A 25,146-nucleotide genomic window follows, 5' to 3' on the forward strand; every position below is an offset into this window, starting at 1 on the left:
GGTATTGTTTAACACTGGAGGCCAAAGGAGTAAAGAGATTGTTCTGGATGAACAGAAGCCGACACGCAAGGATCTCAGAATGTGAAGTTTTTGTTCTCAACCGGCCTCTCATGGTTAACAAAAATATATATATATAGAAAATATGTTGCCTCGGCGGAGGGGAGGGGGGCTTATTGTTGTACACAAAAAAACAAAATGAGGGCCTTCACACGTGCGAGTAAAAAAGGATGAAACCAAAGCAGAAACTTTGTGGCTTTCATGCGATGCCTTATTATTAGAGATTGGCGAGCACGCTGGGCAGTGGGGGGGGGGGGGGGGGTAGCAGAGGGGAGCAGGGGGGAGAGTGAGAGACATCTCTAGCTCACCCCCGCCGCCCCCCGAGCCTGTTCGGACGAGAATGCAGTTACTCAGGCAGAGCAAGGCTCACTCATCTCTACTTTTTATCATTAGAAAGGCCTACTGATTCTTGTGCTAAAAACAAATTGTGGCAAAATCGCAGGTGTCAGCCATGTTTTATCACGGAAAAAGCAGTTTTTACAAAGTCCCCCCCTCTAAAACGCAGCGATATTGCGATCGCCGGTGTGAAGGAGCCCTAAACATTTGATTTTGTGTATTTTGAGTTCCACGAGTGTCATTGAAAATCAAGATTTTTGTCATGGAAACATATTTTTGGGAACCTGTAAAGCGTTTTCTGCGCCCGTGGAGCTTTTACACGTGAGAAATATTTCTACAAGATGCAGAAGATTCTACACCACAATGCGCAGGTTTACACGTGGATCAGGCCGACTCCATGCGGGCACGAAAATCATGTACGAATATAAGCCGCCTATCTTCGGCCGTGCGCTCGCATCACATTTCCTATTGTTCCCAATGGGGCCAGCGGCAGCTTCCCCCCACATGCTCCAGCACACTGCGAGGGTTCGGGAGACGTCTGTGCTGCTGACAGCATCGCCGCCTCGCGGCACAATCACATGTTGGTGAGCGTGATATCAGGCCGGGGCTCGCGACCCGCTATCGCACTTGTGTGAAGCCTTATAGCGCAGAAATCAGCAGCAGCCGACTACACTGCGTGTTAACGAAATATTCCACATGTTGGAAAAGTCCCTTAAACCAACTGCCAATTTGGGAGCAAAAGAGAATCTGCTGCAAATTTTTGTGGATTATTTTATTTTTTAAAACACTTGAAAAATCTGAAGCATCCCTGTCCACGGGGGCCATTGGTAAGGCCTCTCACCATTATTGCAGACCTGCAGTCCGCCGCGGCGCAGGATTGCAGATTCCAGCACAGTCCGTTTTGTCCGTTTAGCGCACCTCATCACAATGATGGGCTGTGCTAAAACATGCTGTCAGCCGAAGGGAGCTGCAGCTGACAGCAAAAGTGCGACGCTTTGCAGTGTGCATGTGTGAGAGGTCCCCAAGAGGGCACAAGTGTGAGAAAGTTGTACAAGTTTTGCACATTGCAAGAAGCACAAAGCTCTCATAAAAACACAACCCATTGTTTGCACCGGGTGCTCTTTGTCTGGCAGCTGTGCTGTAGAACAGAAGTATCACACGAGAACAGGACTGCAGATGAGCGGCGGCCCGCCCGGACGCAGTGTCTGTGCAATGCAGGTGCTGCACGAGAATCTTGGGCTCAACTCACGATCGTCTGTGGATGCAGCTGGACAACACGGGGGGAGTCTATGGCTTCACCACCACCAGTACAACTAACTTCCATGTTACACGGGTCATATGTGCCATATGTGATATGGTGGCTACATCGATCGTGTGTTATAGCGTCTGTCTCGGTGTACCGGTTGTATGTCGCAACGTCTTTACACAGTTGGCAGATGTTTCTAGACATGGTGAAATATTGCAGGGGGGGGAGCATATATACTATTTCATATTCACTGAGTAGCACTGCCGATTCCAGCCACCTCATTGGCTGGTCGGCACCACGTGGGTTCTCATCGTGCACGCGGATACACTTCTGCAGCCGTGCACGATGAGCTGTGCCCGTCATCTTGGATTTGAATTGCCCGCGTATTCCGCAGCACTATTCGTCTGGAGAGAAACCTGATGCTTGGACGCCTTTTCTACAAGTTACAACTTACGCAACCTGACGTTTTTGCCCCTTTTTGCTAAATTACGTGTGGAGACGCCACCTGAGATTTGTGCGACGCCACCTGAGATTTGTGCGCTACGTGTGGAGACGCCACCTGAGATTTGTGCGCTACGTGTGGAGACGCCACCTGAGATTTGTGCGCTACGTGTGGAGACGCCACCTGAGATTTGTGCGCTACATGTGGAGACGCCACCTGAGATTTGTGCGCTACGTGTGGAGAGGACGCCACCCGAGATTTGAGCGCCTTTTTGCAAAATTATGTGTGTTTGGACGCGTTTCGAGAAGAATTTCGCTTCGCTATCTGACATCACTCGGCGAGGTAAGCTGCTGCATCTGCCATATTTTTTATCGCATGCATCTGCTCATATGTGCATATTTTGCGCATAGCTCCGCTTGCATCTGCTCATATGTGCACATTTGCATGTTTTCGCTTCCATGTGCTCATATGCTCTCCGTTTTCCACAGGACGACTCGTGTGGAGAGGAACCGGACATTTAGCTGCGTTTTGTACAACCTACGGAACCCGAGATTGGCGTTTTAGGCAAATTACGTGCTGATCTCACTTTTGCCCGTCTTTTGGAAAGGATGACTCGTTTGGAGAGGAATTTCGCTTCGCTCGGACACCATCTGACATCACTCGGCGAGGTAAGCTGCTGCATCGGACAAATTTTTCATCGCGGGCATCTGCTCATATGTGCATATTTTCCCGTGCATGTGCTCATATTTGGATGTTTTTGCTTTAGGCCCCCTTTAAAGGAATTCTACTTACCCTGTGCATATATACTCATTCCGCATAGGCTATGGAGCGCTGCCGATTCCAGCCACTTCATTGGCTGGTCGGCACCACGTGGGTTCTCATCGTGCACGCGGATACACTTCAGCAGCCGTGCACGATGAGCTGTGCCCGCGCATCGAGCATTTGAATTGCCCGCGGATTCCGCAGCACTAGTCGTCTGTAGGAAGCTGATGCTTGGACGCCTTTTCTACAACTTGCAACGTGGGAGAGTAAGATTTGTGCGCTTATAACTTACGCAACCTGACTTTTTTTGCAGATTTGTGCGCTACGTGTGGAGACGCCACCTGAGATTTGTGCGCTACGTGTGGAGACGCCACCTGAGATTTGTGCGCTACGTGTGGAGACACCACCTGAGATTTGTGCGCTACGTGTGGAGACGCCACCTGAGATTTGTGCGCTACGTGTGGAGACGCCACCTGAGATTTGTGCGCCTTTTTGCAAAATTATGTGTGGAGAGGATCCTGAGGTTTGGACGTGTTTCGAGAAGAATTTCGCTTCGCTATCTGACATCACTCGGCGAGGTAAGCTGCTGAATCTGCCAAATTTTTCATCGCTTGCATCTGCTCATATGTGTATATTTTGCGCATATTTGCAGGTTTTCGCTTGCCTCTGCTCATATGCTCTCTGTTTTCCACAGGACGACTCGTGTGGAGAGGAATTTCGCTTCGCTCGGACACCATCTGACATCACTCGGCGAGGTAAGCTGCTGCGTCGGACACATTTTTCATCGCGTGCATCTGCTCATATGTGCATATTTTGCGCATAAATTCGCTTGCATTTGCTCATATGCGCATACTTGCAGGTTTTCGCTTGCATCTGCTCTTATACACATTTTGCGCATATTTGCATGTTTTCGCTTCCATCTGCTCATATGTGCAGATTTGCATGTTTTCGCTTCCATCTGCTCATATGCTCTCCGTTTCCCACAGGACGACTCGTGTGGAGAGGAGCCTGACATTTGGCTGCGTTTTGTACAACGTACGGAACCCGAGATTGGCGTTTTAGGTGCTGATCTCACATTTGCCCGTCTTTTAGAGAGGACGACTCGTGTGGAGAGGAATTTCGCTTCGCTCGGACACCATCTGACATCACTCGGCGAGGTAAGCTGCTGCATCCGACAAATTTTTCATCACTTGCATCTGCTCATATGTGCATATATGTATATTAGTATATATATATATATATGTATGTATATGTGTACATATATATATGTCTGTGTGTGTATATATATGTATGTATGTGTATGTATGCATGTATGTGTGTATATGTATATGTGTGTGTGTGTATATATGTATATATATTTGTATGTGTATGTATGTATGTATGTATGTGTATATATGTATGTATGTGTGTATATATATATATGTATGTGTGTATATATATGTATGTGTGTATGTATGTGTGTATATATATGTATGTGTGTGTATATATATATATGTATGTATGTGTATATATGATTCTTCTGACCTGGTTGGGGGAGTAGTGGTCAATGTAAGTGGGTGGAGCGGATCTACGGACCAGTAATACTGGTGGGATGTGAGTGTTAACCTGCTGATTTTTCGTCATTTCCTGCAGATCTGACGTCCTTGAGAACGGGAAGGCTGGCAGACAGTGAAGAGACCCTCAATGTTCAACAATCTTGAAACCCTTCGTGTTATGAACTGATTTTTGCCCGTGACTCATCTTTTTTTATTAGCTTTTTCTTTCAAAGAATTATGACGGAGGATCCTGAAAAACTGCGCAATATTTTACTACGCTAGAGTAAACAGAAAAGACCCACAAACACAGCGGCCTTTTGTTTATATCAGGGAATGAAACTTGGTGTAAAGTCCACATTTTCAATAAATAATAAAACGTGATTTGAATTTGGTTTTTTGTTTTACCGTATTTATGTTTTCAGACTCCTGATTTCCCACACTGTAAGGCCGGCTGCACACGGCCATGACGGGCTCCGCACCGGAATTCCGTGGCGGAGCCCATCACGGCGCCCCCCAGAGACCCCAATACTTACCTCCGGAGTCCCACGTCCCGCATGACGCTTCGGCGCCGGCTGGCGGTAGGCGGAGAGGCGGAAGATAGCGTGAACGGACGGCTTCTATTGACTGCAATGGAAGCCGTCCGCGCGTATACCCGCTGCAAATAGAGCATGCCGCGGGTGAGGACGGGTGATTTTACTGTGCGGAATTCCACCGCATTGAGCTATTAGGTTCAATAGAACCTAATAGCTGCGGGCAAAGCAGCGGATTTATACGCGGCGGAAATCCATCTGTGGGAAGGAGCCCTAAGGCCTCATGTCCACTGGCAAAATGGAATTGCGGATTCCACAGCGGATTTCCGCTGCGGAATCTGCAGCGGATTTTGCCCGTAGGGAATCATTGACCATCCGCAGTCCATTAAACTTATTTTTGCACCCGCGGATGGCATTTTAATAGAATTGTGTTTTTCACGCGCGGGAGAAAAAAAGGCGGCATGCTCCATTTTACCGTGGATCGGCCACATTGCTATCACATTGATAGCAATGTATGCGGATATCTGCAGGCAAAAAAAATACCATTTAAAGCAGATTCCGTGCGGATTGTATTTTTCTAGTGGACATGAGGCCTAAGGCCGCCTGCAGACGGCCGGGTTGGATCCGGCTGTGAGAATTCTCGCAGCGGGACCCGACCCGAGCGCCTGCAGAGAGCAGTGCGGAACTCGCCAGCTCCCGCAGCTCCGACTCATGTGCCAGCAGCCGGCGCATGCGCAGAGGCGGCAGCCGGAGAGTGACGTTTCTGTATGGGGCTCTGCTAACCCCACACAGAATTAGAACATGCCGCGGTTTGTTTTCTGCGCGTGATTTCACGTAGACAAACCGCGGCCTTCTGCATAGGATTGCATATTGTATTGCAATCCTATGCAGGCATGTACGGGCGGAAATTCTGCGGGGAATCCCGCAATGGAATTTCCGCCCGTCTGCAGGAATCCTAAAGGGGTGTTTCAGTATTAAGCCACTGATGGCCTATCCTAAGGATAGGTCATTCATAATTTATCTGCGGGCTTCACAGTTCAGGATCCCCACTAATTAGCTGATTGACGTGGCCACAACGCTCAGGTGAGATGAGCCCTCAGGCCTGTGATGTCACCTTCGTTGGTCACATGGTCAGAGCAGCTCTGTTCCATTAAAGGGAAGGAGATGGAGCTACATTGGCAGGCGCATCCACTCTACAATGTACGGTGCTGCGTCTGGCATAGACTGAAGTGGCAGCGGTGCTCACTGGTCATCAGCTGGTTGGCAGGGATTTGGAGAGGCAGATCACCACTTCACTGCGCATGGATCATCAGTACTTAAGTCCCAGGAAACCCTTTTAACCCCTTCCCACCGCAGCACGTGAATGTACGTATACATTGGAAAGCGGCTTTCTGGAATGGACTTACATTTACATCCTACAGATCTGAGCCCACACCATCTACTGCAGGAGACTGTTACTAATGACAGTTGGCCTCCCGCAGCCACAGCGGGGATGGGTGAGACAACCGATTCCCGCTGTTAATGCTTTGCATGCAACGATTGCTCTAATTTCATTAGGCTTTTGCATGTAATCAGATATACTTCAGTCTAAGCCGACCTGAGTTTAAGTCAAGGTACCAACTTTTACCCCAAAAACCTGGGGACAATTATTGACTTGAGTATACGCCAAGGGGTAATATTAGGTACCTTGGCTAATACTTGGATCGGCTATACTCAAGTATGTATTATGGCTGCTGCTACAGGCCAAGTGGGCAGTACACCCCTAGATAAACTCATTAAGGGGTCTAGTGTTAAAATTTTGTGGCTGCTCAAGAGCTCTACATGTGTGCTATGGGGCTTAAAAGGCCTTCAAGCAAAATGTCTGTGTTACGTGTGCTGCTGGTATATGTTGCTCAAAGCTTCAGCTTCCTAGCAGCACAGCCATCACAAGGTTAATTGATTGAGCTGCCTGGGTGTGGTACTTCCTGCAAGCCAATCTCCTGGGTCTGTGCATACATATAAACCCTGCTCTGGTCAGTCTGTGTCTGGGTTTCAGACTGAGCAGTTATGAATCCTTGTCTCGAGGTATCTGCCTTGTTCCCACGCAGAACTTGTATGTAAGTAGTTATGTGTCTCTCTGCTTCCCCAAGACGGTTTGGACACCTGTAGTCCTCGTCTCCGTTATATGCATTCCCTTTACAGCTGTGGCCTCCGTACATCTTATGTCTGCTCTGTGTATCAGTTAGTGTAACTTGACACAGTCTCCTATCTCAGCTTGTGTAGCTGACTGTCTATTCCCCCTGGTATGAGGACACATTGACTTACTGTGAGTTTCACCTGTGTGCATGTGAGGTCGGGGTGTTGTCTGTGTGGTTTTCACTATATTTGATAGTTGGCCGTGTACCCCATGCTCTGTCCTGGTCCAGTTGCAGTTGGTGGTGTGCCCCCTGCTCTGTCCTGTTCCTGATGCAAGCTTTCTGTGTGATCTGTGTCTTGCAGTTTCATGCCCGTTTGTACGTTTACGTTCTGTCAGTTTAGTGTTACCTCATCTCCTGTGTGAATGTTGTCCGGGTCTCCTGGACTCATGGTTAGTGTAGGGACTAGCGGTATAACCAGGAGCTTTGAAGTTTGCCCGCTAGCTTCACGTTTTGTCTAAAATGTCAAGTAATACCTGTTCTTTATAATCAGCCTATCTGTTAGTAGTGGTTGTATTTTTGGCTGCTGTATGCAGTGTTTTCTGTCTCTGTGTATTCTGTTCCGTCTCTGTTATATGGCATGCGTGTGTCCTGTTCTGTGGCTCCTAGGATCAGCTAGGGCCCAGTTCCGAAGACCGCTGGGCCGCCCTCTTATTGGGGCGATGTCTACGCTTAGGTAAGGCCACTGTCGCCCCCCCTTGTAGCACAGGGTCAGTTGCCTGGATTCCATGTGAATCTCTTGCGTTCCCTGTGTGCGTGCATACTACTAGACTACTACTCCTTTGGTCACGATCGTGTTGGCCCTTTGTTTAATCTGCCCACACGATCATAACAGTCTGTTCAGAAAGCCGCATAGTACTCATTTCATTTTGGGCCCCATTTGTGCATACGGACATAACATTAGGGCCACAATGGGTATATTTCTGAAAACGATACAAACAGGGGTATCCATTTTGGGGTGTCAGTGCACATGAAAATGAGGATTTTGGGAAAAAAAACTGTTTAGAATAACATATTAGCCAAAATAAAGACTTTTTTTCTCATCTAAATTGCATTAATTCCTGAAAATGTGGGATCTAAAACCTCCTGACCCCCTCAGTGAACACATTAAGGGGTGTAGTTTTTAAAATAGGGTCATTTTGGGGGTATCTATCATTCTGACACCCACGAGCCTTTGCAATCTTGGCTAGGTGGAGGAAAAAGGGTTTATCAAAATGATGAAAAGTAAGGTTAAATCTGTATGTCTCCTAAATGGTTCCAAACAAAGGATGTTTTTCATACGTGCGTCCAGAATAGTGAACAGATGGAAAAATATCTTGGCAAAGATTTGTAGAGTATGTTTGCACATATTTGAGATATTACATCTGAAAATGTTAAAAAATGACAAGTTATTCCAAATTTTCCCAATATTCTAAATTTTAATAAATATACACAACTTCTGTCAATTTTTACCACCTAAACGAAGTACAACAAGGCACCGAAAAAACAATGTAAGAATCACTTCGATTTGCAAACATATTAACGGAATTATGATATGTTAAGTAACATGTCAGATCTCAAAAATTTCCCTCTGTCACTAAGGCACTAACAGGCTTGGTCACTAAGGGGTTTAATAGCTTAGTGTTCAAACTGTGAAGCCACTGTAAAGAGGGATGGTGAGCAGCACCACATGCAGCCCGATAATAATCTTCATGGTATTGCTCCATCAGGTCCCTCGTTCCAGAGCATGTCATGGGCCACTACCATCTTGTAAGTGTCCTTCTGAGCCGACATCTCGGACATTCAGTCTCTCTGCTGCTTCAACTATGATTGTGAGCACCAGAAGCTGCAACCGCAGTGGGGTATTCTGGAGATAACTTATCAGCAGACCTGTAAAGAAAAAGAAACAAATTAACCCTGCAATTGGCTTTATTCCGGGGGTTTGCGTAGTTATTGGCTAATAAATCTCTAAACATCCATCGGCTAGATACAGTCCCTGCTGTTCTTCATCACAACCTTAATAGATACAGACATCTTATTTGGACAATTGGTATGTTTTCCGAAGGTTTGTTCCCTGTGTGCTAATTTGGTACAGTATTGTGATGGCACCTGTACGTTTGCAAGAAAAATAATAAAAGCTATTAGTGTATCCAAAAATACAAAATAAAAAATAAATATTCAAAAATCTTATGTAATCTGTTCTCCGGCCTATAAGACACATTTTTAACACAGCAAATTATTGTCCAAATTCGATGGTCATCATATACACCGGGTATCGTGTTATCCGACAGGTGCTGAAGGCAGCCGAATACTTCCTGACCGCGTCAGTGAGGTCTTGCGGTGATGCAGCCAGGAAGTGTCGGACCGCTGCCTGCCGGTGCTGGCGAGTACGGCCTCATGTCCACTAGAAAAATACTATCCCCACAGAATCTGCTGCGGATTTGCTTTTATTGGTATTTTGTTTTCATGTGGATATCCACACCCACTGCTATCAATGTGGCTGATCCGCACGGAATTCGTGTTAAAATGGAGCAGGCCGCGTTTTTGACCGCGCGAAAAACACGCAAATCTATTAAAATGCCATCTGCCTGTGCAAAATTCTATTTAATTGACCGTGGATGGCCAATGATTCGCAATGGGCTAAATAGAATGCGGTTTCCGCATTTCCATATTTCCAGTGGACATGAGGCCTATGGCCTTCTGTGTGTGGGTGTGTGGGTGAGCGGGCGGGCGGGCGGCTGTGTGAGGAGCAGTGTGTGCTCGGATGCTGGGAGTGATGGTGGATAAGCATGAGTGGATGTGTGCGGAGAATGGGGGTGATGTTGCAGGAGCAACCAGTAGCCAATAGCCGCAGGGGTACTGTTATACGGCAAGTATATTCCAAACGCAGAATTTTAACTGGCAACATTGGTGGTCGTCTTGTTTTCTCTCTTTCATTTTTCCTTTAAGAAACTTCTCAGCAGTGCAATGAACAGTGTCATACACCCCTCTCATAGCTGCTACCAGTTTACTTTCCTCATGACCAAATTATGCATTGAAACATATTTACTGTATTTATGTGTGTAAGAGGCCCCCCTAATGAACCTCCCCCCCCCCCCCTGAAAATTAGAAAACCAGTTTTAAAACATAATACAGCACAGAATTTAAATCTGTACTGCAGTATGTTTAAATCCTGTCCCTAGTACCAGTTCACGGCTCTGGCCCCCTTGGCGCTGCGCAGAGTAGAGCCATGGCGGCATGGAAAGTGTGCCCGACCTGTGAAGCATGATCCTACAGACACAACATACACACAATACAGATAGACATGACATGCAAACATTCCACTACATGACATACCTACATAGAACATACATGAAACACGGATTATTAGCACCTGGCGAATTTCCTGCTTCATCCGTCAATCAGAACAGGCCTCAGTGCGGTCCTAATGTCAACAGGGCCAGTAATCCGTTTGGAGAGCAGAGTACCGGCCCCGTTGCTATAGGGGCCTCACGAAGGCCACGTCTGATTGACAGATGAAACAGGTTTGCCAGGTGCTTATAATCCGTGTTTTATGTATGTCATGTAATATCCTTTCTGCATGTTCTGTCTGCGTGTGTCAGTAGGAGGGTGGTTTACGGGTCAGGCACACTGTACTTGCCACCGCTTCCCAACGCGTGTCGCAGCGGTGTAGGCAGGAAAATTGGGCTAAAGCAGTACAATTTCGCGGAATAACGAGTATAAATGCGACCTGACTTTTGGGGTGACACCTTGTCTTATACACTTGGAGCGGCTCTACTGGAGTCTGTATTGTGGCTGCTGCTACAGGCACAAGACATATAAACACATACGTCCGGACACCTATCACCATTACCCCCATCCTCCAAACTGCTTCTCATCCTAATCACTATAACTCCCATCCTCCATACATTGCTGCGCACTACCCCTTGCATTCCCCATACACACACTGACATAATATGAAGAAACTTACACGCACACATATATTGGCATCCGCTGAACTAAGCTTCATTGAGTCTCGGGGCAGCAGCACATGACATCATTCGCCTCATTGCTGGTGTCGGGTCGCTGGAGGACCCGTGAAACTTGACCCGACACCAGGAAGTATGAATGATGTCATCGGCTGCCGTCCCGAAACGCTGTTGAAGTTCTGTATGTGTAATGTAAGTGTATGTGTGGTGTGTTTAAGGAATAGATATGAGAGGCAGCAGCCAAGGTGCATTTCCCAAAAAATCTTTATTCTTTCCAAGCAAATAAAAATGATATTTCGACTCTGTTATTCTTTTTCAAATATATATTTGAAAAACATTTTTGCGGTTTTAAACTTAGTTTTTTTTATTGCTTCGGGAGAATTTATTTATGTATTTATTTTTTAACGCTGCACCTTGGATGCTGCCACTCTCCTATCTTTAGATATTGGACATTTTAAGGGGACCTATTTTGATCAGGTTCCCCTTCTGCGGCTGTTGCATATTTCAAGCCCACCTGTATACAGTGTAAGGCTGGATTCAGACGAACATATATCGGCTCGTTTTTTACGCCCAGCCGATATACATCGTCTCTCTCTGCAGGGGGGGGGGGGGGGAAGAGCCAGGAGCAGTGCTCTGAGCTCCCGCCCCCTATCTGCCTCCTCTCCGTCCCTCTGCAATAATTGCAATAGGGAGAGGCGGGACAGGGGTGGGGTTCATTCTCGTAATGTAGCCCCGCCCCCTCTCCTTTCAGTGCAAATATTGCAGAGGGGCGGAGAGGAGGCAGAGAGGGGGCGGGAGCTCAGTTCCTGCTCCTGGCTCTTCCATCCTCCCCCCCTCCCCCCTGCAGATGAGGACACTGTGGATGCGTTGAGGACACCCATACACTCGAATGAAATCTTGACACAGAGCCCGAGCTGCTGACTCAGCTGTCTGGTCCTTGGTGGCGGTTACCACTGCAAATTTGGTGAAGTGGTCCACCATTACGAGGCAATACTGATGCCCGCTGTTGGATGGGCCCACCATTAGATAGTCTATCATGACGATTTCCAAAGGTTCCTGGGTCACTATGGTTTGCAGGGGAGCCCTCTCTTCTATTGCCTTATGGATCTCACAAGTTCGACAGCTGCGGCATACTTCTTCAACCATTTGACGGAGACCATGGCAGTAAATCAGATGCTGTAAGCAACGAAAGGTCTTCTCGTGACCAAAGTGACCATTCTTGTTATGAGCCTCCATCGCCAATGAGCGAGCCAGTTCACTAGGCACCACAATTTGGTATCGAACGTTGATTTCAGAAGGTAGATAAACCTTTCGGCATAGAACTCCATTTTTCATCTCCAACTTCTCCCACTGACTCAGAACTGATAATATCTCCCGTGTCAGTCGTTCTCTTTCCTCTCTACAGGGCTTCTTGCCTTCCTCAACAAACTTGATCATCCGTGCCAGCCCCTCATGGGCCTGCTGCATCTGTGCCCATTCCTTTCTTGAGGGACCACAGAAAGGAGCCACTTCAGTCCCTTCCATTTCACACTGATTAGTGGTGGCCAGGGCCTGTGAAAATCTGCTGAAGTCAGGCACCTCCACATGCTCTAACTCGTGATCCACATCTCCTGTGGGGGTCTGGGTAGTTACCCTAGAAAGTCCATCAGCATTCTGGTTCTCTGTCTTGGACCGATACTTAATATGATAATTGAACTTAGACATTCGGGCTATCCACCTCTGCTCTAAAGCCCCAAGCTTGGCATTTTACAGATGAGCTAATGGGTTGTTGTCAGTCAGTACTAAAACTTCAGCCCCAGTCAAGTATTCAGAGAATTTCTCATTCATGGCCCATACTAGTGCCAACAGCTCCAACTTAAATGAACTATAATTCTCAGGATTTCTTTCAGAATCCCGCAAAGACCGGCTGGCGTAGGCTATAACCCGCTCCTGGCCATCCTGAACCTGGGAAAGCACTGCTCCGAGACCATACAGGCTCGCATCCGTATATAGCTGGAACGGTAAGTGGTAATCAGCGTACGCCAAGATTGGGGTCGCTGTCAGAGCATCCTTCAATTCCCGGAAGGCTTTTTCCTGTTCAGTTCCCCATTTCACAGTCCGGTTCTTCGGACCACCGGATGTGCCCCGTAGGAGGGCATTTAGTGGTGCTGCTACCCTGGCAAAATCCTTAATAAACCGTCGATACTAACCGGCTACTCCAAGAAACGCCCTCACTTCTCGCAGGGTAGTTGGTGTCGGTCAATCCTGAATAGCCGCTATCTTGTCCCTCGACGGTCTCACCCCTTCTCCTGATACGCGATGACCCAAGTAATCAATTTCAGATTGGAACAACCGACATTTGCTGGGTTTTAATTTTAGCCCGTGTTCCCTCAATCGTCAAAATACTTGACCCAGTTGGTAGAGATGGTCTTCAAAGGTTGCAGAATACACTATAATGTCATCCAAGTAGATGAGACTGAACTCAAAGTTGAAGTCACCGAGACATTTCTCCATCAATCTCTGGAACGTTCCGGGTGCATTTGTCAGCCCGAAGGGCATCGGGTTAAATTCCTATAGTCCCATGGGCAAGATGAAAGCTGTCATTCTCAGCCATCGGCACCTGCCAATACCCACTAGCCAGATCTAGTGAGGAGAAGTACCGAGCTCTCCCTAGCGCCGAGAGGGACTCCTCAATCCGGGGTAAGGGGTGAGAATCTCTCACGGTGCAGGCATTTAACTTCCGATAGTCTACACATAACCGAAGAGACCCATCCTTTTTTTTTACTAACACCACTGGAGCTGCCCAGGGACTTTGGCTTTCTCGGATGATCCCACCTTGCAGCATCTTAGTCAACAGTTCTTTCACTTCCTTATACAACCGTGGAGGAATTTGTCGGTAGCGCTCTCTAATTGGAGGGGTGTCTCCTGTAAGAATCTCATGGCAGACCCCAGTTGTACATCCAAAATCTTCATCATAACGCTTGAAAGTGGCTCTGTTTTCCCACAACAGCTCATCTATCTTCTGGACCTGTTTTGGAGAACACGAATAAGTCTCCATCTTCATCTGTTCTCGAATTGCACAGCCATTCCATTCAGAGGAGGGACCCTCATCTTCTCCCATAGACACGGTTATGGTCCACTTATCTCTTTCAGCCGGCTTCAGATGCATCGGCGTTACGTTCTTTACTTCTTCCGGAGTTACATAGATGTTAGCCAGCATCCTTCCTGGTGTCAGATCTACACTCTGGTCCTGGGTGTTTACACATCGGAGTGGTACTCTCCCATTGCGAACTATTGCCAAGGAACGGGCTACTAACGGATCAACACCTCCTTCGGCTGCCGGCAGTGGTTCTACCAAGACAGCTATGCCTTCTAATTTCTGACAGGTGCCTACAGGCATGGACACTATCATCTCCCGACGGGGTGGCAGTGTAACTTTTGTATGCATAGGGACAGAAATTCGTGCCAGAGGACGCTGTGCATCCGAGCTTTCCTGTAAGCCACATATCCAGATCAGCCGCTGGAACGCTGCTCGAGTAGGCCGATGGGTGGTAGTTTGTTTCCAATAACCATGACCTTTCTTTTCAAAGAGGATCTGATCCAATTCTTTTAGCACAATAATCCCCAAAATGACAGGGGCCTTTACTTCATGTGGCTCCTGTACCACCACAATGCCTTTCTTACCTAGATCTTGACCACATAACCGGACATTCATCCAGGTCACTCCCACTACTGGGACTGGTAACTGGTTGGCTGCAACCACTCGTACGAATGTATGGGGATCATATTTCACATGTTGTCGGAAGTACCGTTCATAACAATCTCTACTCAGAGTCGTTACTTGAGAACCCGTGTCAATCATCCCGATAACCGGAATACCTTCTAATTCCATTTGGATGACAGGACTTGCAGCAATTAGGTCATCATCAGGGCATCATCAGTCTCCCCTACTCCGTGCCCTACAGCAGCAGTGGACCTTAGTTTAACGGCAGTCTCTCATAAGCTTGTTGCTGGTCTGGACATCTGGCAGCAACGTGGCCCATCCGTCCACACTCCCAGCAACGTATTTCCCGTCGTTCTGGACATCGATTTGGGCCCCTTCGGTAAGCCCCTTCGGTTTCTCCTGAGCGCTGTACTAAATTATTGGGACCTACCCCTTCGGTAGGTCCTGTTCTCATCCCTCCAGCGGGGTTGTGGGTGGTTCTGACCTTCTTGGTGTGGACGGCCCACTCCTTCATCTCTAGTTCTCTGGAAGTCTGCAATTCTCATAGAGTTTTCATCACAACAGGTTTGCAAGTGTTCCATTTGCTCTTGCAATTTCTGCATTACTGTTAGAATTTCTTTAGCTACTGTTTCTAGGCTGGAGCTAGCCCCCTGCGACAAAGTGACTCCAACTGCGGTCTGGGGCTTTGGGACAATACTATTGGCACGTGAGATGGCCTCTACCTGCACGTCATGAAATTTAGCATTAGTCTCTCGTCGTATAGAGTCCTGCATAGCAACAGTCAAACTGCCGTCGCGGATCCCCAGAACAAACTGGTCACGGAGAGTCCGATCCGGGTAACAGAAGGCCGGTGAGCCTCTTTCCTTCCCTTGAATATCTCGGATCAGTTCTTGTAGGGCATTTGCATATTGGGGGAGACTTTCATTCTCTTGTTGCACTCTGTGGAAGAATCGAGCCTGCAGCGATCCCAGCAATGCTGTTTCTCCATAGAGGGTTTCTAGAATCTGTCCCACTTGCTCAAATGTCTGCCTTTGATCGAATGGCCTTAATATCACTGTGGTCTTAGCATCACCTTGTAACGTCAATATTGCTAGCTCTACTAGTACTTCTGGTGCGGTCTGGTACATTCACTGGACCATTCTTATCTGCTCCACCCACATACTCACAGACATATTACTGCCATCAAATTTAACTAACTGACTCACTATAGCCCCTGCTGGCATTCCTCCTCTGGCACCATCCCCCCTAACTGGCGCATTGCCGTCTATTCTGGAAAGCGGATCCTGCCGACTAACGCCAATTTGTGAACCGAGAGCAAGGCAGGTGGCTTGGTCTCCGCAACCAGAAAGGACGCACACGGGGTGGTCAAGTTAAGAAAAATGTATTTACTACAGGTTAATAAAGGCAAGTTAATGGTAAAAGAACAGGAATAAGGACAAGCAAAATACACAGCATAGTTGGAACAATTCAAGTTAGATTTCACAATCTATTCCACGTTTACTATGTCCACCTCCACAGCACGGACACTGAAAGAACAATAGTCCCAAAACTATCCCTAACTGACCCTAACTTCACATTTGGGTGCGCACCCCTCTTACCAGTGGTCCGGGTGGACTGCTTACATTTTGTAGAAGCACGCGTTGGGGCCCAATGTCGTTCCTTTCTTGTATAGCGAAGCGTCCTCTCCTCACGGTTATCACAACATCCGAGGCAATAAGATTTTTCTCAGCAGGCAGGAAAACAAAATGGATGAAATGGGATCCAACAGCAAGTAGCTCAGCACACTGACAGCCCTGCAGAATCCATACACCGCGGTGTGATATAAGCCAGGGTTGTGCAGTTACCGTCCGGTACTGAACAGCACTGCCAGCCTTTAACTTTGGCGGCAATGTCCACAGCCACAATGTCAGTATTACTGGTTAGTAGAGATGAGCGAACGTGCTCGGCCCCGCCCCTTTTTCGCCCGAATACCGCAATTTTCGAGTACTTCCGTACTCGGGCGAAAAAATTCGGGGGGCGCCGTGGCGGCGCGGGGGGTTGCAGCGGGGAGTGGGGGGGAGAGGGAGAGAGAGAGGGCTCCCCCCTGTTCCCCGCTGCTACCCCCCACACCGCCATGCCTCTCCCCGCCCCCCGGCACCCCCCGAATCTTTACGCGCGAGTACTGAAGTACTCGAAAATGGCGGTACTCGGGTGCGTAAGTACTCATTACGAGTACGTTCGCTCATCTCTACTGGTTAGCCACTGGGCACAGTCCTTTCAGCATGGCTCCACTGAACATACTGTCTCTTTACACTCTGTCTGCCTCTGGACTGAATTACACAGGTTAGCTGCACAGGAAAGTCCTCTCCATGCAGCACAGACACTTGGTTCTCTCTCTGCAAAGATGGCTGCTGCTCTCTGTGTGTCGTCACATCCTGCTTCCTTCTCATACTGGCAGGCTGACCTCATAGGGGTGTGTCCCTCCAGCATCACATTCCCATTGCAGGGGCTGCTGACCAGAACCACAGAAACACATATACACTCAACTTTAACACAGTATAAACAAATGGAACTTGGCACATCATTGGGCTGTATATTAGGACAAGTATATGCACAGAAGCAGCACTCCTATTGCCATACGGCTGGGACACAGTCTGTATATTACAATGTGACGCAGGCGTTGGGGGGCGAAAGATAGCGTGACGGACGGCTTCCATTGACAGCAAAGGGAGCCGTCTGCGCGTACGCCCGCGGCAAATAGAACATGCTGCGGTTGAGTACGGGTGAATTCACGGGGTGCAATTCCACGGTGGAATTTCGCACCGTGAGCATTGCGCTATTACATTCAATAGAACCTAATAGCTGTGCAAAATATGCATATATGTGCAGATGCCAGCGAAACCGTGCAAATGCAAGCGAAAAAGGCAAATATGCGCAAATATGCACATATGATAAGCAGATGCACGCGATGGAAAATGTGGCAGATGCAGCAGCTTACCTCACCGAGTGATGTGAGATAGCGAAGCGAAATTCTTCTGGTGGAGGTGGAAAAAGTCAGGTTGTGTAAATTGTAGAAGGCGTCCAAGCATCAGGTTCCAGGTTCCTCTCCAGACTAATAGTGCCTGCGGAATCCGCGCCTGTAATGACATCACTGATCATGTGACGCGCGGGAACAGCTCATCGTGCACGGCTGCTGAAGTGTATCCGCGTGCACGATGAGAACCCACGTGGTGCCGACCAGCCAATGAGGTGGCTGGAATCGGCAGCGCTCCATAACCTATGCGGAATGAGTATATATGCTTACCCCGCCTGCAGGTCGGCAGTGAATGAAAGCAAATAGCAAAATCTATGCTGATCCACTTTCCATTGAGCTTTTTTCATTGATTAAAGGATTTGTCCAGTTGTAAATTGTCTATTCTTAGGTCATCATTCAGAGATTGGTGGGGGTCCATGGCTTGAGACCCCTATTAATCAGCTGTTCTCTGGGCGGATGAGCTCATGCACTCAGCTGATGTGTGCAGTAAGCAGACAGTTCCATTCCCAAAGCAGTGGTCCGGCTTGGTATTACAGGCAAACTTCTCACAATACCAAGCCTGGCCACTGCAGTAAGAATGAAGCTATCTCCTTCCTGCAGATATCGACTCAGTGCATGAGTACAACAGGCTGGTGATCTGCTGATCAGTGGAGATCCTGGGTGATGGACCCTAAACTAATTTTCTACTAATGACCTATCCTGATAATTGTTGCGTTCTTATAGCCAAAATAGGCCATGTCCTTAACCCCTTCCCTCCCCAGGACGTACCGGTACGTCCTGGGAGCCTGGTCTTTCCAGCAACAGGACGTACCAGTACGTCTTGGGGATAGCGCGAGATCACATATGATCCAGCGCTATCCCGCAGCGGGAGCCGGCTGTCAGTCACAGCCGGTGTCCCGCTGCAACAGCGGGGGGGACACGGAGATGCGCCCCCCGCTGTTAACCCCTTCCCTGCCGTGATCTAAGTAGATTGCGGCAGGGAAAGAGTTGACAGAGGGAGCGCGCTCCCTCTGTGTCTCCGGCCGACTCTCGCGATGACATCACGAGAGCCCGGCCTGTCACCATGGCAACAGGACGCCAGACACTGGCGTCCTGTATTGCCAATGCCTATGATCGCTGTATAAGCGATAAGGCATGGCAGAGCAGTAGCTCTGCCATGCCTTATGACAGCGATCACAGGCATAGTGCTGTAAGTCCCTCAGAGCGACTGAAATAGTGTCAAAAAAAGAAAATAAAAATGTAAAAAAAAGAAAAATGTAAAAAAAAACCCTTTTTTTATGCTTTTTCTAATATTAGCATAAAAAAAGGTAAAAAAAATAAAACCCCACATATTGGGTATTGACGCATCTATAACAACGTGTACAAGAAGTTGAATATGCTTTTTATTTTGTACGGCAAAAAGCGTAACAAAAAACGCTAAAAAACAGAGGCAAAATGCTAATTTTTAGCATTTTGCCTCCCAAAAAATGCAATAAAAGTGATCAAAAAAGGTGTAAATTCCCCAAAATGGTACAAATAAAAACTAAAGCTTGTCTCGCAAAAAATAAGCCCTTATAGAGCTCCGTACATAGAAAAATAAAAAAGTTACAGGACTTTGAATGCAGCTATAGAGAAAAAAAAAGATTTCCAAAAAAAGGGGTTTTATTGCAAAAAAGTGTAAAAACCTAAAAAAAATAACAATTTTGGTATCGTTGTTACCGTACCGACCCACAGAAAAAATGTCGTGTGTTATTTATGCTGCATGATTACCGCTGTAAAAAAGAGGGGAAAAAAATCTATGGCAGAATTGATGCATTTTCTCTCCCTGTTATCATAAAAAAAATAATAAAAGTTTTACAATATAGTCTATGTACCCAAAAGTGGGACCAATAAAAACTACAGTTCACCACGCAAAAAACAAGCCCTTATACGGCCGCGCCAACGGAAAAATAAAAAAGTTATGGCTTTTGAAAAATGGAGATGGAAAAATACCAAAAAAATCGCTTGGTCCTCAACGCCAAAATACGCCGTGTCATTAAGGGGTTAAAGGGGCTCTTTCATTAAAAAATAAATTTGAAAATTCTATACTTGGTAGGCGTGGCTGGCTAGCAGCGGGAGCGGACGCAGCCCTTGGAGTTCCTCTGCAGGGGAACGTTTGGAGCGGTCCCTCACAAACTGAGCTGCCCTGTGGAGCCCGAAAACCACTGCAGCAGCTTCCCCGGACTGAGAGGAGCAGATCGAGCCCTCACACAGACCCGTGGGCACCGGCGAGGAGTGCAGCCTACCTGCCCTCAAGAAGCCGCGGACGGAAGTGCAGAGAAAGACCGGTGGCGGACAGTTGCTGCGGCCGCTGGAGCCGGGAGACCCGCGATCTGATGGGGGAGAGCTGGATATCACTGGCAGGAGGAGCGTTGAAGAGGCGCTGGCAGGAGGGAGTTGAGGGGGCCATCTGACAGGCTGCTGGTGGCGGGAAAGCCGAAAAGTACGACAGAACAGTCAAGGGACAAAGCACGCTGAGAGGCACTGCTCCTTTAGGGCCACAGCACCCCTCAAAGATAAGGGGGGATATCAGAGACACCCTCAGGCCCCGCCAAGTGTTACCCATTTTTTTTCAATGGGAAACCTTGCATCGCCCTCACATGAACCTCACACGCTATGCAATATGTCTTTCTGTCCCAATAGGCGATGCGTTCGGAGGAATGTGCAAAGACCGAGCATGTTCACAGGCTGGATGGCTCAGTAGTGAGAGCTACCGGCTGGAGTGCAGGAGGTCCCCAGTTTGATTCCTACCAGTAGGCCACTCCTTCAAGGATGGCCTCTGGACATCCCAGGGCCTAGTTTACCGGGATACCATTTGTGAAACTCCCCTGTGAGGCTTGAAGCATGTATATTTCATTCTGGCTCCCAAGAGTTTTCCTCCAGCCCATATTCCTGCCACTGCACCAGGTATTGAGGTTTTCGGCTGTGTTTTCGGGAGTCTAAGATTTTTTCAGCAACAAACTCGTTGTGCTCCTGAACCTTCACAGGAATGGGAGGTGATTGATGTCTCCCCATGAAGGTGTTCTCCCGGAATGGCTTTAGTAGGGAAACATGGAAGACTGGGTGAATCCTCAGGCTGCGTGGGAGCTTCAAGAGGAAAGCCGACTGGCCGACCCTTGCTGGAATTGGAAAGGGACCGATAAACCTTTGCCCAAGTTTGGCAGAAGGCACGTGGGTCTTCAGATTCCTGTTGGATAACCATACCTCCTCTCCAACTCAGAAAGGAAGAGACGCTTGATGGCGTCGGTCTGCCACTTCTTTGTAGGCCTCCTGAGCTTCCCGTAAAGCCTTCTTTAATTCCTTTTGAATATCCGCCAATGCTGCCAGTCTGTGGTCGACCATTGGGAAAGGAGTGTTAGCAGGAAGGCCAGGAATGAACATGGGGTGCATTCCGTAGTTGGCATAGAACAGGCTCTGGGCGGTAGAACTATGGTGGGCATTGTTATTGTGAACTCCGCTGTTGATAGATAATCCACCCAGTTGCCCTGAAGATGGGAGATGAAGTAGCGGAGATACTGCTCCAGAGTCTGGTAAGTTCTCTCATTCTGGCCATTACAGTGAGGATAAAAGGCAGAGAGGAAAGACTCCCGGTAGTTCCCAGGGCCATGCAGAAGAGCCTTCACAACTTTGAAGTGAACTGAACCCCTCTGTCTGAGACGATATCATCAGGAATTGCATGTAGTTGGAAAACTTCCTGGATCATCAATTCCGTGGTGTGCACGGCGGTGGGAATCCTTTGAATGGGGATGAAGTGAGCCATCTTTGTGAGTCGGTCCACGACAACAAGGATGGTAGTCAGTCCTTTTGAGGGAAAATAAGCGTGGCAGCATCCAGGGTGCAGTTAAAAGATTGCTTTTATTCCTCCAAAACATTTAAAACATACCACGTTTCGACTCCTGAGAGTATAAAGGCATTACACACATAGAGATACTTATATACATATACATACAAAACAAATAACCAATCATAAGGAGGCAACCAATTAAGCATAATCATTAAATTCCCCTGACCTGTGAGACACCATGGCGTGTAGTTCCGTAGCTGCTGTGTATGTAATACACACACATCCTATCCCCCCATGGAATGCGGGTCACGTGCACAGTTGTCATATGACCACGTGTTACAGTGGGACGCTACCGCTGTGCGCATGCACGGAGTCACGCAAGACGTAATGCGTTCCAACATGGAGCGGATAACGATAGACACATCACCACATCATGTGATATTGTGTCATAGGTGAATATAACATCGCGCATGCGCACGCATCATAAGATACTGCACTAGATCATATTTATAATCACTCAGCACCATAGAATACATGTAAGGGGATATATGTTGTTATAACAAATCGCTTTTAATAGGAATATGCAAGGTCCTCTGATCTCAGATGTATTTCTTGCGGATCAAACATCCACTTAACCCCTTAGTGACGAAGCCTGTTTGCGCCTTAGTGACAGAGCCAAATTTTGGAAATCTGACATGTGTTGTTCAACATAACATAACTCTGTGAAGGGTTTGCATATCCAAGTGATCCTGACATTGTTTTTTCGCCACATGTTGTACTTCATTTACGTTGCAAAAATAGACCGATATAATTTGTGTATATTTATTAAAAGCACCAATATTGGAAACATTTTGAAAACATTATAATTTTTTCACATTTTTAACTGTAATATCTCAAATAGCTGCAAACATACTGTAAACATTTTTGATAGGATATATATTTCCCTCTGTTTACTTTATTCTAGAAGCATATTTAAAAAACTTTTGTGTTTTTTTTAACCATTTAGATGATGTACAAATTTAACATTACTTTTCAGCAGTTTGAGGAACACTTTGTTTTCTTACAGCAAGCCAAGTTTGCAAAGGCTCATGAGTGTCAGAATAGTAGATACCCCCCCCCCCCAAATGACCCCATTTTAAAAACTACACCCCTTAAAGGGGTTGTCCCGAGGCAGCAAGTGGGTCTATACACTTCTGCATGGCCATAATAATGCACTTTGTAATGTACATTGTGCATTAATTATGAGCCATACAGAAGTTATAAAAAGTTTTATACTTACCTGCTCCGTTGCTGGCGTCCTCGTCTCCATGGTGCCGACTAATTTTCGCCCTCCGATGGCCAAATTAGCCGCGCTTGCGCAGTCCGGGTCTTCTCTTCTTCTCTATGGGGCTCCGTGTAGCTCCGTGTAGCTCCGCCCCGTCACGTGCCGATTCCAGCCAATCAGGAGGCTGGAATCGGCAATGGACCGCACAGAAGCCCTGCGGTCCATGAAGACAGAGGATCCCGGCGGCCATCTTCAGCAGGTGAGTATGAAGACGTCGGACCGCCGGGATTCAGGTAAGCGCTGTGCGGGTGGTTTTTTTAACCCCTGCATCGGGGTTGTCTCGCGCCGAACGGGGGGGGGGGGTTTAAAAAAAAAAAAAACCCGTTTCGGCGCGGGACAACCCCTTTAATGTATCCACTGAGGGGGTCAGGAGGATTTTGACGCCACCGTTTTTTTTTTAGGAATTAATTCAATTTAGACTAGAAAAAATAAAATTTCATATTTTTGTAAATATGTCATTTTAAAGACAGATTTGTTTCCTATAAGTGCACATGAAAATGAGGATTGACACCGCAAAATGGATACCCCTGTTTCTCCCGTCCTCAGAAATATGCCTATTGTGGCCCTAATCTTATGTCTGGATGCACAATGGGGCCCAAAACGAAAGGAGTAGTCAGTGTCTTTCAGAACATAAATTTTGCTTGAAGGCGTTTTAGGCCCCATAGAACTCTTGTAGAGCTCCCACAAGTGACCCCATTTTGAAAACTAGACTCCTTAACAAATTTATCTAGGGGTGTACTGACCATTTTGACCCCACGGTTTTTGAATAAATTCAAGCAAAGCAAAAGGAAAAAATTGTGATTTTCTTTTTTTTGTCAATTCTGTCATTTTAAAAACAGCTTTTTTTGTACAGCACACACATGAATGAAGACTTGCACCCCAAAATGGATACCCCTGTTTGTCCCGTGTTCAGAGACATACCCATTGTGGCCCTAATCGTATGTCTGGATGCACAAAGGGGCCCAAAATGAAAGGAGTAGTCTGTGGTTTTAGAGCATAAATTTTGCTTGTAGAACTCTTGAGCATCCAAAACCATAGAGAACCCCCACAAGTGACCCCATTTTGAAAACTAGACCCCTTAACGAATTTATCTAGGGGTGTACTGCCCATTTTGACCCCACAGTTTTTGAATGAATTCAAGCAAAGCAAAAGGAAAAAATTGTGATTTACGTTCTTTTGGCAATTTTGTCATTTTAAAAACAGCTTTTTTTTTTTACAGCACACATATGAATGAAGACTTACACCCCAAAATGGATACCCCTGTTTGTCCTGTGCTCAGAGACATACCCATTGTGGCTCTAGTCTTATGTCTGCATGCACAACGGGGCCCAAAATGAAAGGAATAGTCAATGGTTTTCAGAACAGAAATTTAACAGGAAGGTGATTTAGGCCCCATTGCCCACTTGTAGAGCCCTTGAGCGGCCAAAACGACAGAGAACCCCCACAAATGATCCCATTTTGAAAACTAGACCCCATAACGAATTCATCTAGGGGTGTACCATCTATTTTTACCCAACAATTTTTAAATAAATCTAAGCAAAGCTGAAGAAAAAAATTAAAATTTTCCTTTTTTTCGCAGTTATATCAACTTAAAAACAGTTGTTTTTCTACAGCACACATAGGAATGAAGATTTTCACCCCATAATGGATACCCCCGTTTGTCCCGTGTTCAGGAACATACCCCTTGTGGCCCTAATCTATTTAAAGGACACATGGCTAGGCCTATAATGGAAGGAGCACCCGTTGGATTTCAGGGTACAACAGAATAAATTCCAGGCCCCACTGCCCACTTGTAGAGCCATTGAGCGGCCAAAACGATAGAGAACCCCCACAAATGACCCCATTTTGAAAACTAGACCCCTTATCGAATTCATCTAGGGGTGCACTACATGTTTTGACCCCATATTTGTATGAATCTAAGCAAAGCAGAAGAAAAAAATTACAATTATCATTTTTTGTCAATTTTGTCAATTTAAAAACTGTTTTTTTGTACAGTGTACATAGGAATGAAGACGTTCACCCCAAAATGGATACCCCTGTTTGTCCCGTGTTCAGAAATATACCCATTGTGGCCCTAATCTACTTACAGGACACATGGCTAGGCCTGTAATGGAGAGAACACCCGTTGGATTGCAGGGCACAACTGAATAAATCCCAGGCCCCATTGCTCACTTGTACGGAATAAAAATTGACACGTTAAAAATATCCCCCCCCCCCCCCTCCGCACCCTCTTTGGCGTTCCCCAAATCTTAGATAAAAGTAATAATGTAAACTG

The sequence above is a fragment of the Eleutherodactylus coqui genome, chromosome 8 (genome assembly GCF_035609145.1).
Source record: "Eleutherodactylus coqui strain aEleCoq1 chromosome 8, aEleCoq1.hap1, whole genome shotgun sequence".
NCBI classification, from domain to species: Eukaryota; Metazoa; Chordata; class Amphibia; order Anura; family Eleutherodactylidae; genus Eleutherodactylus; species Eleutherodactylus coqui.